Genomic DNA, 12,098 nt, shown 5'->3' on the forward strand with positions numbered 1-12,098 from the left:
TGTCAATGTAATAAATGGATCTGAGTACATAGTTCTCATTCACCGCACTATATAGTGCATATGTGATTTTATTATTCATTTTTATTAATGGTATCATGGGGATTTTTAATGCACCTTTCGATCACCATACATACATATGTTACCTATATGGCACTAGTGTTTGCAATTATGTATTGAAATTCGAATTATCTAGAGCTTTGTATGTTGCCTTCATTGGTAACTTTGAGGGTAACAACATAGAAATTAATTATACAATTACGGATCTTCGAATCTTTATCATGCATCTGTCATCTTGAAAATTTAATGGTCAGCCTTCCTCCTCCTTGGTTCTAGGGTAACCACCTCGGGAGCTGCCTTGGGCTCAGTTCATTGTAACATCTGTGTTCGAAGAAAAACCAGTGCTCTTCTTATGTTCATGCTAGGGTTTCTTGATTATGCCTTATCATGGAAAAAAACCACAGTGACTATAATATTGTGTCTGGCTGCCCCAAGTTCAAAGTTTTCAAAGTTCACCCCCCTCAAAGGATATTCACAAAGGTAACTTATTTTTTTGCTTGCAAAGTTCTTTTCTTGCTTTTCTTTCTTTCAACGGTTTACCTTGTAAATCCATATCTAACCTTGGTTTTATTTCAGTGATTAACGGGTGATGCCAATCATATGAAGAGAATTCCTCTCGGGTGCATTCTACTCAAACACTGTATCCCAACAATCATGTCTCACTCTAGGTTGTGTCTAACTTCTTCCAAGTTTCTCTTTCTTTTTATTTCATCGTTATAAGTTTGAGAATTCTTGTTACATTTTACCGTAAGGGGTATTTTTAATAAATAGGTGGTTCTTCCTGGTGCGGTAGTCATAGAATAAATTACGAGGAAAGGGGCTATGCACCACTATAGGGAATCTACATTCTATAGGCTCTAGGTTTTTAACTCATGAATTCTTTTATTTTTTTTCATGATTTTATTATCGATAATGCCCATTCTTCTTAGGGTTTATACGAAGAATAAAGGCATGTGTGGAATTTGTGTGGAATGAGGGAAGTGTAGAGGGGTCTTTTAATTGTAATCTGTTTTGATATTGTTTTTATTATTAAAAGATTTCACGGGATGTGAAAGTGAATATAATAAAAGCTTGAAAGGGTAGTGCACACAATGGACTATGTTGCTTAGAGGTAGCATGTGCGGAGAACAAATGCCTCCTACGCATGATATTTGGGACCCATGTTTATCAATATTAGTTTCAAATGTCAATGGTTGATGGAAGGGAATTTTTTAGTCCAGAGATGGTTGTGCGTGAGATTTTTTACACAAAAATGCTTTTTCTTTGAGGTTTTTGTGCATATGCGTTTGTGTTATGTTGAAAGTGTATGAAAATCATGTTTTTAGAGTTGATGTTTTGTTGCTTATGTGGTTTTCTGAATGCGCAAAAAGGTGTGTAGTGAGTGAATTGAATATTGAGATGAATTGTATTTACTTGCAACGCAAAATAGTGGCAGGTGGTGGCTAATTATGGTGTTTCACCTACGTTTGAGGCATTCCTCCAAAGGAAAGACTAGTGCAAGACTAGTGATAATGAAAATCTTGATGGTGCCATTTGTTCAAGAATTCTTGTTCCCTCAAAGCACATTGGTTGCCTACTTGGTAAAGGTGGCAACATCATCAGTGAGATGCGGAAGCACACTAGAGAAAATATTTGCATATTTCACAAAGAGGAGTCACCAAAATGTGCCTCCCAAAATGAGGAGCTCATTCCGACTACTAGAGATACACTCATCCAAATTACAAAAGGCTAGAGATGCACTCATCCAACACCCAATCCCACATAGTGTCTCCTTTGTCTAATCTATATGTGCCCAGTGAAATCCCTCTTTCATCATCAAGTTATGGCACCAAGCAATATGATATAGGATTTCCAAGGAGCTCCATTGTAAAATGTTTCTTATTTATTTTCAACTAATTTTCTCATTACATATTATATTATAAATATATGATGTGTTATATGATTATCAAATTTGAGTTTTCTTAATTTATTTCATTTAAATTCATTGGGATAATGAAGTAAATTGACAAAATTCAAGATATACTTTTATATTTGTAATTAAAAAATTGTCAAGTAATTTGTCTTGTATTTTATTTATAAATGTTATATAAAATTATATAGTATAATTAAGTTTAAAAATAAATAGATATTCAAAACATAATAACAATTTTCCATGAATGAGATAATTTTATAAGTGAATAGAAACAATTTCCCTTTCTATAATGTTATTGTATATACTTATTAGCTTTTTATTGTGTATCTTAGTTATATTGTTGATATAACAATGTTTATAATTCAATGAAAAATGATTTCTTTTTTTCAAAGATTTGAATTAGATTTTCATAATATAGAGTGAAACTAGCATGTAATAAAAATACGATTTGAAGAAAAAAATTAAGTTATAAAAATAATTATAACAAAGATTATCAAATCATTCAATAAAATGCTTAAAGTTTAAGAGGATTGAGATGACAAGTATTGGTCCATGTCTTGAAGAGTTTGCTCTTGATCTATGTGCTCATGGCAATTTTGGGTCCATGTCCATCCATTGATATACATGCTCCATGTCCATGCATTATTGGGGAAAAGGAAACATAGGAGCAGTGTTTACTAATAAAGGGTCATGTTCCTTTCCATGGACTGTAAGAAATTTTCATTTGATTATAGTGTAGTATATTTACATCGTTGGTGGAGTTTTGTATAATTGTTAATTTTTCTTTACGCATATTTCTTGTTCTCATTATTTGTTGTTAATTAAAATATCTTTCAATGAGGCATTAGTTTCTCAAGAAGTTCTTACTTTCTTTATATCTATATATTCAAAAGTGAGTTTCTTTATTTTCGGCAACGAAACTTCTTTTTACCAATATTATTGAATAGCTCAGTGGTTAATTAATTATCTATTTTAAATATGGTTGGTTCAACTCTTATTTTGAAATGATAATGTTTGTAGAGGGTACTTCACCATGTTTTAATGATGTGTACATTGCGAATTTGATGTCAATCATTTAGATGTACAGAGATTTATGATTTGACATTTGAATGGTTCACCACTATTACAAGTCGATGAATGTATGCAATATGGCCATTATTTAAATACATATCTCCATTTTCCTTAACAATGATCACTTCAATTTTATGCAAGGCAATCAAGGTAGGATTTGTTGTCGCAAAATTATGAGATACATATCTAATTGGAGATCGATATTGAATGCCAAAAACAGTGGCTAGCTTGGAACTACTAAATACTTCGTTGGGAAGGTCGCACACATGTGATATTAATTCATTTCATAGTTATTTGTTAGTTATGGGCGTTTATGTTATTCAGGAAAAAAAAATCATTATCTAGTGTTTTTTGGCAAATAATTTATCATTGATAACCTCTCCTAAGTATGTATCTACATATGAGGTGTCCATACAAAATTCCATATTTTCCAAAATGGTGTTCATGTCTAATCCCCGTGAGGGAGATACAATGGATAAGTGAAATAGATTGAACCATAAATAGTGATGATATTTTTTATTGTTAGTGAAATTTATGTATATGATGGTTGGTTATGTAAGTAGAGGTAATTAAAATATATTAAGATATAAATAGTTAAGTTTTATTGTCCATGCCTCATCAAGCACTATAACATTCGCTTCACGTTCAAGTTGCATTAACTCTCTATTGTGTTGCCAAAATTTTAACCAAACTTTTGGGAAGGTGCTTAATATTTCTAATTTTTGCATAAATTCAAAAATAATTTTCAAAGTTTTAGTAACTATTATTACTAATTTACTATTAGTTGAGGAAGCTCTAATGGGACATAATTCCCTAGATAGAGGGTGTTTGATTTTCATTTTTTTCCAGTGTCTGATAATTCATTTTAAAAATTAAAATAAAAGTAATTTTATGAGTGCCTATTACAATGGTGAGTGCTCTGACACTGTCACTGTTATGTTAGTGCTCTACTCAATGATGTGAGAATTGATGCAGTTTCAGGACATTATTATGTTAGTGCTCTATTCAATAATGTGAGAAATGATGTGGTTGGAGGTTGTTTGCATAGGAAGGGGGGATTTTGAACAAATGTCGAATTAATATTATTATGTTTCCTTGTGAGGAGGAAAAAGTATGTGTGGGAGGGTTGGGGTGCTTTGCATACTAAGTGTTTTGATACTGATGAACAATGTTGTAATTAGTATGGTTTCATTGTGTAGAATGGTCACTATGTGAAGGACAAAGTATGTGTAGGAGAACTAGGGACTTAGGTGTGCTAAATAAACAATGTTTTCAATCCTTGTGAAGAAAAAGGGTTGTGCGATAAAATGAATGTCTTGAAGGAATTTTTTTAATTATTATTTAGGAACATATTTCACAACTACAGAAGTAGTTGTGTAAAGTTGGTTGGGGAAATCTAGTTGTTGATATGATTGCAAGATACTGTTATGATAATGCTTTGTTCAATGATGTGAGAATTCCTGTAGTTGTAGGTTGTTTGTATAGGCCCCAAGGGGGAGTGAACCAATGTCGAATTAATATTATTATGTTTCCTTGTGAAAAGTACAATTTATGTCCAGGAAAGCTGGGGTCCTTTGCATAGTGAGTGTTGGGGTTGTTGTCTGAAACATTTACTGTTGAGAGGATGAAGTTATGCATGTATGGATGTTATGTGAAAATGTTGTGCAAAGTTTACTAATATAATAAATATGCAAATCCTTTTTTAAATTTTGATTTAGGGGGATATTTCAAAGTAGTTGTGCGAAAGACATTGTGCATGTACGAATGTTATACGGAGAATAAATGCATGTTTATAATTTGTGTGGATTGAGGTAAGTGTAGAGGGGTCTTTTAGTTGTAATTTGTTTTAATATTTGTTTTATTGTTAATATATTTTGCACGATGCGAAAGTGCATATAGTAAAAGCTCGAAAGCTTATTGCACACAACAGACTACATTATTTGGAGGTAGCATGTGTGGAGAACAAATGCTTCCTACGCATGATATTTGGGGCCCACGTTTATTTAATATCAGTTTCAAATGTCAATGACTGATGGAAGGGCATTGTTGAGTCCGGAGGTGGTTGTGCATGAGATATTTTTACGTATAATTGATTTTACTTTGCAGTTTCACGCATATGCATTTGTGTTATGTTGAAAGTGTACGAAAATTATGTTTCTAGATTTGATGTTTTGGTGCTTATGTGGTTTTCTGAATGCGTGAAAAGGTTTGTAGTCGGTGAATTGAATGCTAAGATGAATTGTATTTACCCACAAATTTATTTTCTATTAATCACAGCATAGACATCGGGATGATGAAAAATATGGATGGAGGTTTTATCTTTGTAGTGTGTTCTAGCCGCAAAATAGTGGCAGGTGGTGACTAGTGATGGCGTTTCATCTATACTTGACACAATCCTGCAATTGCAATGAAAGACTAGTGGAAGCACCAGTGATAATGACAATGATGAAGGTGCCATTTGTTAAAGACTTCTTGTTCTGTCAAAGCACATTAGTTGACTTCTTGGGAAAGGTGGAAATATCATCAGTGAGATGTGGAAGCACACTGGAGCAAATATTCACATATTTCACAAAGAGAAGTGACCAAAATGTGCATCCCAAAATGAGGAGCTCGTTCAGGTTACTACATACCCGAGTGTTGCTAGAGATGAACTCATCCAAATTACAAAAAGGCTGATAGAAAATATTTTCAAATATATGGATGGTGCTACCAACACCCACACCCACATAGTGCCTCATTTGTCTAGTCTAAATGTGCCCACTGCAATCCCTCTTTCATCATCAAGTTTTGGCACAAAGCAATATGATCTAGGATTTCCAAAATAGATTGGATGCTTCATTGTAAAATGTTTCTTATTTATTTTTAATCAATTTTGTAAATACATATTATATTATAAATATATGTTGTATTATATGATTATCAAATTTTAGTTTCCTTAATTTATTTCATTTAAATCCATTAGGTTAATGAAGTAAATTGGCAAAATTCAAGATATACTTTTATATTTGTAATTAAAACATTGTAAAATAATTTATCTTATATTTTATTTATAAAATGTTAAATAGAATTATATAATATAAATAATTTTGAAAATAAATAGATATTCAAAACATAATAACAATTTTCCTTGAATGAAAGAATTATATAAGTGAATAGAAACCATTTCCCTTTCAATAATGTTATTGTATATACTTATTAGCTTTTTATTGTGTATCTTAGTTATATTGTTATAAAAATATGATTTGAAGAAAAAAATTAAGCTGTAACAAATATCATAACAAAGATAACGTTTGTACAGGGTACTTCACCATGTTTTAATGTTGTGTACATTGCAACTTTGATGTGAATCAATTAGATGTATGGAGATTTATGATTTGACATTTGAATGGTTCACCGATATTAGAGATTGATGAATGAAATCAATATGGCTTGCCTTTAAATATACATGCCCGCTTTCCTAAACAATGGTCACTTCCATTTTATGCAAGGCGATAAAGGTTGGATTTTGTGCTGCAAAATTACCAGATACAGATCTAATTAGAGATCGATATTGAAAGCCAAAAGCGGTGGCTAGTGTCGAACTACTAAACACTTCCTTGGTAAGGTCGTCACACGCGTGATATTAATTCATTTCATATTTATTTGTTACTTAAGATGGTTTATGTTATTCAAGAAAAAAAATCATTATCTAGTGTTTTTTGGTGAATAATTTATCGTTGGTAACCTATGCTATGTATGTATCTACATACGAGGTGTCCATACAAAATTCCATATTTTCAAAAATGGTGTTCATGACTAATTCCCGTGTGGGAGATACAATGGAGAAGTGAAATAGGTTGAACCAGAAATATAGATGATATTTTTTATTGTTAGTGAAATTTATGTATATGATTGTTTGTTATGTAAGTAGAGGCCAGTAAAATATATAAAGATATAAATAGTTAAGTTTTATTAGTCCCTACCTCATCAAGCACTATAAAATTCACTTCACGGTCAAGTTACATTAACTCTCAATTATTTGGTTGTGTTTTCGCAATTTTAACCAAAATTTTCGGAAAATGTTTAATATTTCTATTTTTGCATAAATTCAGAATAATTTTTTAAATTTGAGTAAATGTTATTTTAATTTCCAATTAGTTGAGGAAGCTCTAATGGGACATAATTTCCTAGATGGAGGGTATTTTATTTTCACTTTTTTCCCAATGTCTGACAATTAATTTTAAAAATTAAAGTAAAAGTAATTTTGTGAGTGACCATTACGATGGTGAGTGCTCTAACATTGTCACTGCTATGTTAGTGCTCTGCTTAATGATGTGAGAATTGATGCAGTTTCGGGACATTATTATGTTAGTTCTCTATTCAATAATGTGAGAAATGATGTGGTTGTAGTTTGTTTTCATAGGCACGGGGAGTTTGACCAGATGTCGAATTAATATTATTATGTTTCCTTGTGTTGACGTAAAAGTATGTGTGGGAGAGTTTGGGTCCTTTGCATAGTAAGTATTGTGACACTCATGAACGATGTGGTAATTGGTACGGTTTCATTGTGCAGAACGTTCACTATGTGGAGGAAAAAGTATTTGTAGGAGGAATGGGATCTTAGGGGTGCTAAATAAACTATGTTTTCAATCCTTGTGAAGAAAATGTGTTGTGTGGTAAAACGAATGTGTGGAAGGCTTTTTTCTTAATTATTATATACGAACATAATTCACAACTACAGAAGTAGTTGTACAAAGGTGGTTGTGCAAAGCTAGTTGTTGATACAATTGCAGAACACTGTTATGATAATGCTTTGTTCAATGATGTGAGAATCACTGTAGTTGTAGGTTGTTTTCATACGCCACAATGGGGAATGAACAAATGTCGAATTAACATTATTATGTTTCCTTGTGCGGAGTACAGTGTATGTGAGAGAAACTTGGGGTCCTCTGCATGGTAAGTGTTGGGTTGTTGTGTGAAACATTAATTGTGCAGAGGACGAAGTATGTGCAGGAAAATTGAGGTATTTTAGATAGACGGTGGTGATAAATAAACTATGTTCTAAATACGTGTGAAAAAAGGTGTTGTACAGTAAAATAAATGTGTGGAATGCTTAATATTTTTTAGTTATTATCTAGGAGCATTTTTGGAACCTATGGAAGTAGTTGTACGAAAGTGGTTGTGAAAAGCTAGATGTTCAGAGGTATCATGTGTAGAGTTTCAAATTTCACTGATTGATCAAAGGGTGTTATTTAGTGCAGAATTAGTTTTGCGGAAAAAGCTATGTGGAGGTGGTTATGTGTGTATGGATGTTATGTGAAAATCTTGCGAAAATTTTACTAAGGTAATAAATATGAAAATCCTTTTCTAAATTCTTATTTAGGGGCATATTTCAAAGTAGTTATGCAAGCGAAGTTGTGCATAGATGGTTGTGCATGTACGAAGGTTATACGAAGAATAAATGCATATGTGAAATTTGTGTGGAATGGGGGGAGTGTAGAGGATTCGTTTAATTGTAATGTGTTTTGAAATTAATTCTATTATTAATACATTCTGCAGGATGTGAAAGTTCATAGAATAAAAGATTTAAATCTTATTGCACACAATAGACTATGTTGTTTGAAGGTAGCGTGTGCGGAGAACAAATGATTCCTGTGCATGATATTTAGGACCGATGTTTATTAATATCAGTTTCAAATGTCAATGACTGATGGAAGGGAATTGTTGAGTCAAGAGGTGGTTGTGCATCAGATATTTTTACACATAAATTCTTTTGCTTTGCGGTTTCGCGCATACGCATTTTTGTTATGTTGAAAGTGTACGAATATCATGTTTCTATATTTGATGTTTTTGGCTTATGTGGTTTTCTAAATGTGTGAATAGGTGTGTAGTCGGTGAATTGAATGTTGTGTTGAATTGTATTTACCCGCAAATTTATCTTCTATTTATCAAAGGATAGACATCGGGACGATGAAAAATATGGATGGAGGTTTTATCTTTGTAGTGTGTTTCAGATGCAAAATAGTGGTAGGTGGTGGCTAAAGATGGTGTTTCACCTATGCTTGAGGCAATTCTCTAATGGCAAGGAAAGACTATTGGAAGCACTAGTGACAATGACAATGATGAAGGTGCCATTTGTTCAAGACTTCTTGTTCTATTAAAGCACCTTGGTTTCCTTCTTGGTATAGGTGGAAACATCATCAGTGAGATGTGGAAGAATACTGGAGAAAATATTTGCATATTTCACAAAGAGGAGCGACCAAAATGTGCCTCCCAAAATTGTTGAGGGAAATGTAACTAGGTTCAATCTTCATAAATGTACTTTTGATATTTGTATTTATCCAAGAAAATAAATATTATTTTTATGATATATGTCAATGAGTTTCTTTCTCATTGAAGTAGGTCTATCACATGTTAAAGTGTTATAGGTAATTCAAAAGGTCAAAATAATTATGTTAAATACCTTAAGGGTATGTTACATTGTGTATAAGAGTCAAAGAAGTCACCTCCAAGAAAAGTTAAGTCTCCTCCTAGAAAAGACACCACCAAAAGAAGAAATTTCACCATTAAAAGAACCCTTCAAAGCGAAGGAAGTCAAGTCGGCCTCAAAACAGTAAGTCGACCTACAAGTCAACCTAAAGGAGGGACAATCCTCTATATATAGAGGTTTTCCACTCCTCCAAAGAGAAGGCAATCAATCTATGAAATTAGCGAACGAGGAAGTCGAGAAAAAGTGAAAGTAAAAAATTCTAAAGGGTCTCCAAAGTGCAGTGAAGTAAGGAGGAAGAAAAGTGAAGGTGGAGGACTGTTTCTAGGGCTAGAAATAGTCATGCGTTTGAAGAAAAAGACGTCAAATCTGTGCATATGACATCAGGGAAAAACAGTCCATGAACTAGTGGTGTGGGTTTGAAACTAGGCCTACAAGGCCTCCCAAGACAAGTGAATAAGCCTATCTCTCTAGCGAAGGAAAAAGGACCCTAATTCTCCAGGGTACCTCTCACACATTTGAGAATTAGGGTTGCAGTGTTGTCACACTAAGCCTACCACTATACATCAAGAAGGGACTCAGATGATCAAAAAAGCAAGGAGTATTCTTAGGTGAAGGATATCACGAAATAAAAAAGATAAGTATCTCTTCTAGAAGGTATACTAAAAGTGGAAAGAAGAACGAAGTGTCGTAAGAAGGACGAAGTGTCGTGGAATGAAGTGCGGGAAGGAGGTGGAAAATGTGTCAGGGGAAACATAATGCAGAGAAAAAGAAGGACTTTACTTGTGCATGGAGGATCCTCTAGTCAAGGGTCTAGGGTTTGGCATTGATCAAGAAAGAAGCTTCAATAAGAGAAAACTTACTGAAGGATTTTCCTCTCAAGAGAAGAGAAATTTTGGCCCTGATAGAGCCAGTATCTTGTGTTCTTGTTTTATGTTTTGAGAGTAGTTTTATGAAGTACACACACTTGCATTAATAAGAGAAGAATAATATTAAGCCAACAAATACAAGAAAAGTAAAAAGAATTCACAAATTTTTATCTAGTCCGGAAGAATCACTCTACACATAATTTCCCTATATATTTCAACAAAAATCAGGAGCTCATTTAGGTTACTGGAGACCTGAGTGTTGCAGATATGCACTCATCCAAATTACAAAAAGTCTAAGGGAAAATATTTTTAAAGATATGGTTGGTGCTACCAACACTGACACCCACATAGTGCCTCCTTTTTATAGTTTATGTGTGCCTATTTCAATCCCTCTTTCATCATCAAGTTATGGCACAAGGCAATATGATCTAGGATTGTCAAGATAGATCACATGCTCAATTGTAAAATGTTTCTTATTTATTTTTTAATTAACTTTCTATATAAATATCATATTATAATTATATGTTGTATTATATGATTATCAAATTTGAGTTTGCTTAATTTATTTCATTTAAATTCATTAGGTTAATGAAGTAAATTGACGAAATTCAAGATATACTTTTATATTTGTAATTAAAAAATTGTAAAATAATTTATCTTCTATTTTATTTATAAAATGTTATATAAAATTATATAGTATAATTAATTTTAAAAATAAATAGATATTCAAAACATAATAACAATTTTCCATGAATGAAAGAATTATATAAGTGAATAGAAACAATTTCCCTTTCAATAATGCTATTGTAGATACTTATTAGCTTTTTATTGTGTATCTTAGTTATATTGTTGATATAGCTATGTTTACAATTCAATGAAAAATGTTTTTTTTTTTAACATTTGAATTAGATTTGCATAATATAGCCTGAAACTAGCATGTGATAAAAATATGATTTCAAGAAAAAACTAGCTTGTAAACATACATTATAACAAATATGATCAAATCATTCAATAAAATGATTAAAATATTAAGAGGATTGAAATGACAAGTAATGGTCCATGTCCTGAAGATTCTACTCATGATCTATGTGCTCATGGCAATTTTTGGTCCATGTCCATGCATTGATACATATGCTCCATATCCATGCATTATTAGGGAAATGAAAACATGGCAGCAGTGTATACTAATAAATGGCCATGTTCCTTTCCATGGGTTGTAAGAAATTTTCATTCAATTATAATGCAGTCTCTTTACATTGTTGGTTTTGTTGTTGTACGAAAGTGGTTGTGCAAAGCTAGATGTTTAGAGGTATCGTGTGCAAAGTTTTGTATTTCAATGATTGATCAAAGGGTGTTATTGAGAGCAGAATTAGTTGTGTAGATGAATTTATGTGGAGGTGGTTATGCGTGTATGGATGTTATGTGAAAATGTTATGCAAAGTTTACTAAGATAATAAATATGAAAATTCTTTTTTAAATTCTTATGTAGGGGCATATTTCAAAGTAGTTGTGCAAACGAAGTTGTGAATAGATGGTTGTGTATGTACAAAGGTTATGCGAAGCATAAATTCATGTGTAGAATTTGTGTGGAATGAGGGAAGTGTAGAGGGGTATTTTAATTGTAATGTGTTTTGATATTAGTTTTATTATTAATAGATTATGCGGGATGTGAAAGTGCATATAATAAAAGCTTGAAAGTGTATTGCACACAATGGACTATGTT

Source organism: Pinus tabuliformis, chromosome 1_2 (assembly GCF_031772625.1).
Source record: "Pinus tabuliformis cultivar Carrire ecotype Pingquan chromosome 1_2, CPIR1, whole genome shotgun sequence".
In the NCBI taxonomy this organism is placed as follows: Eukaryota; Viridiplantae; Streptophyta; class Pinopsida; order Pinales; family Pinaceae; genus Pinus; species Pinus tabuliformis.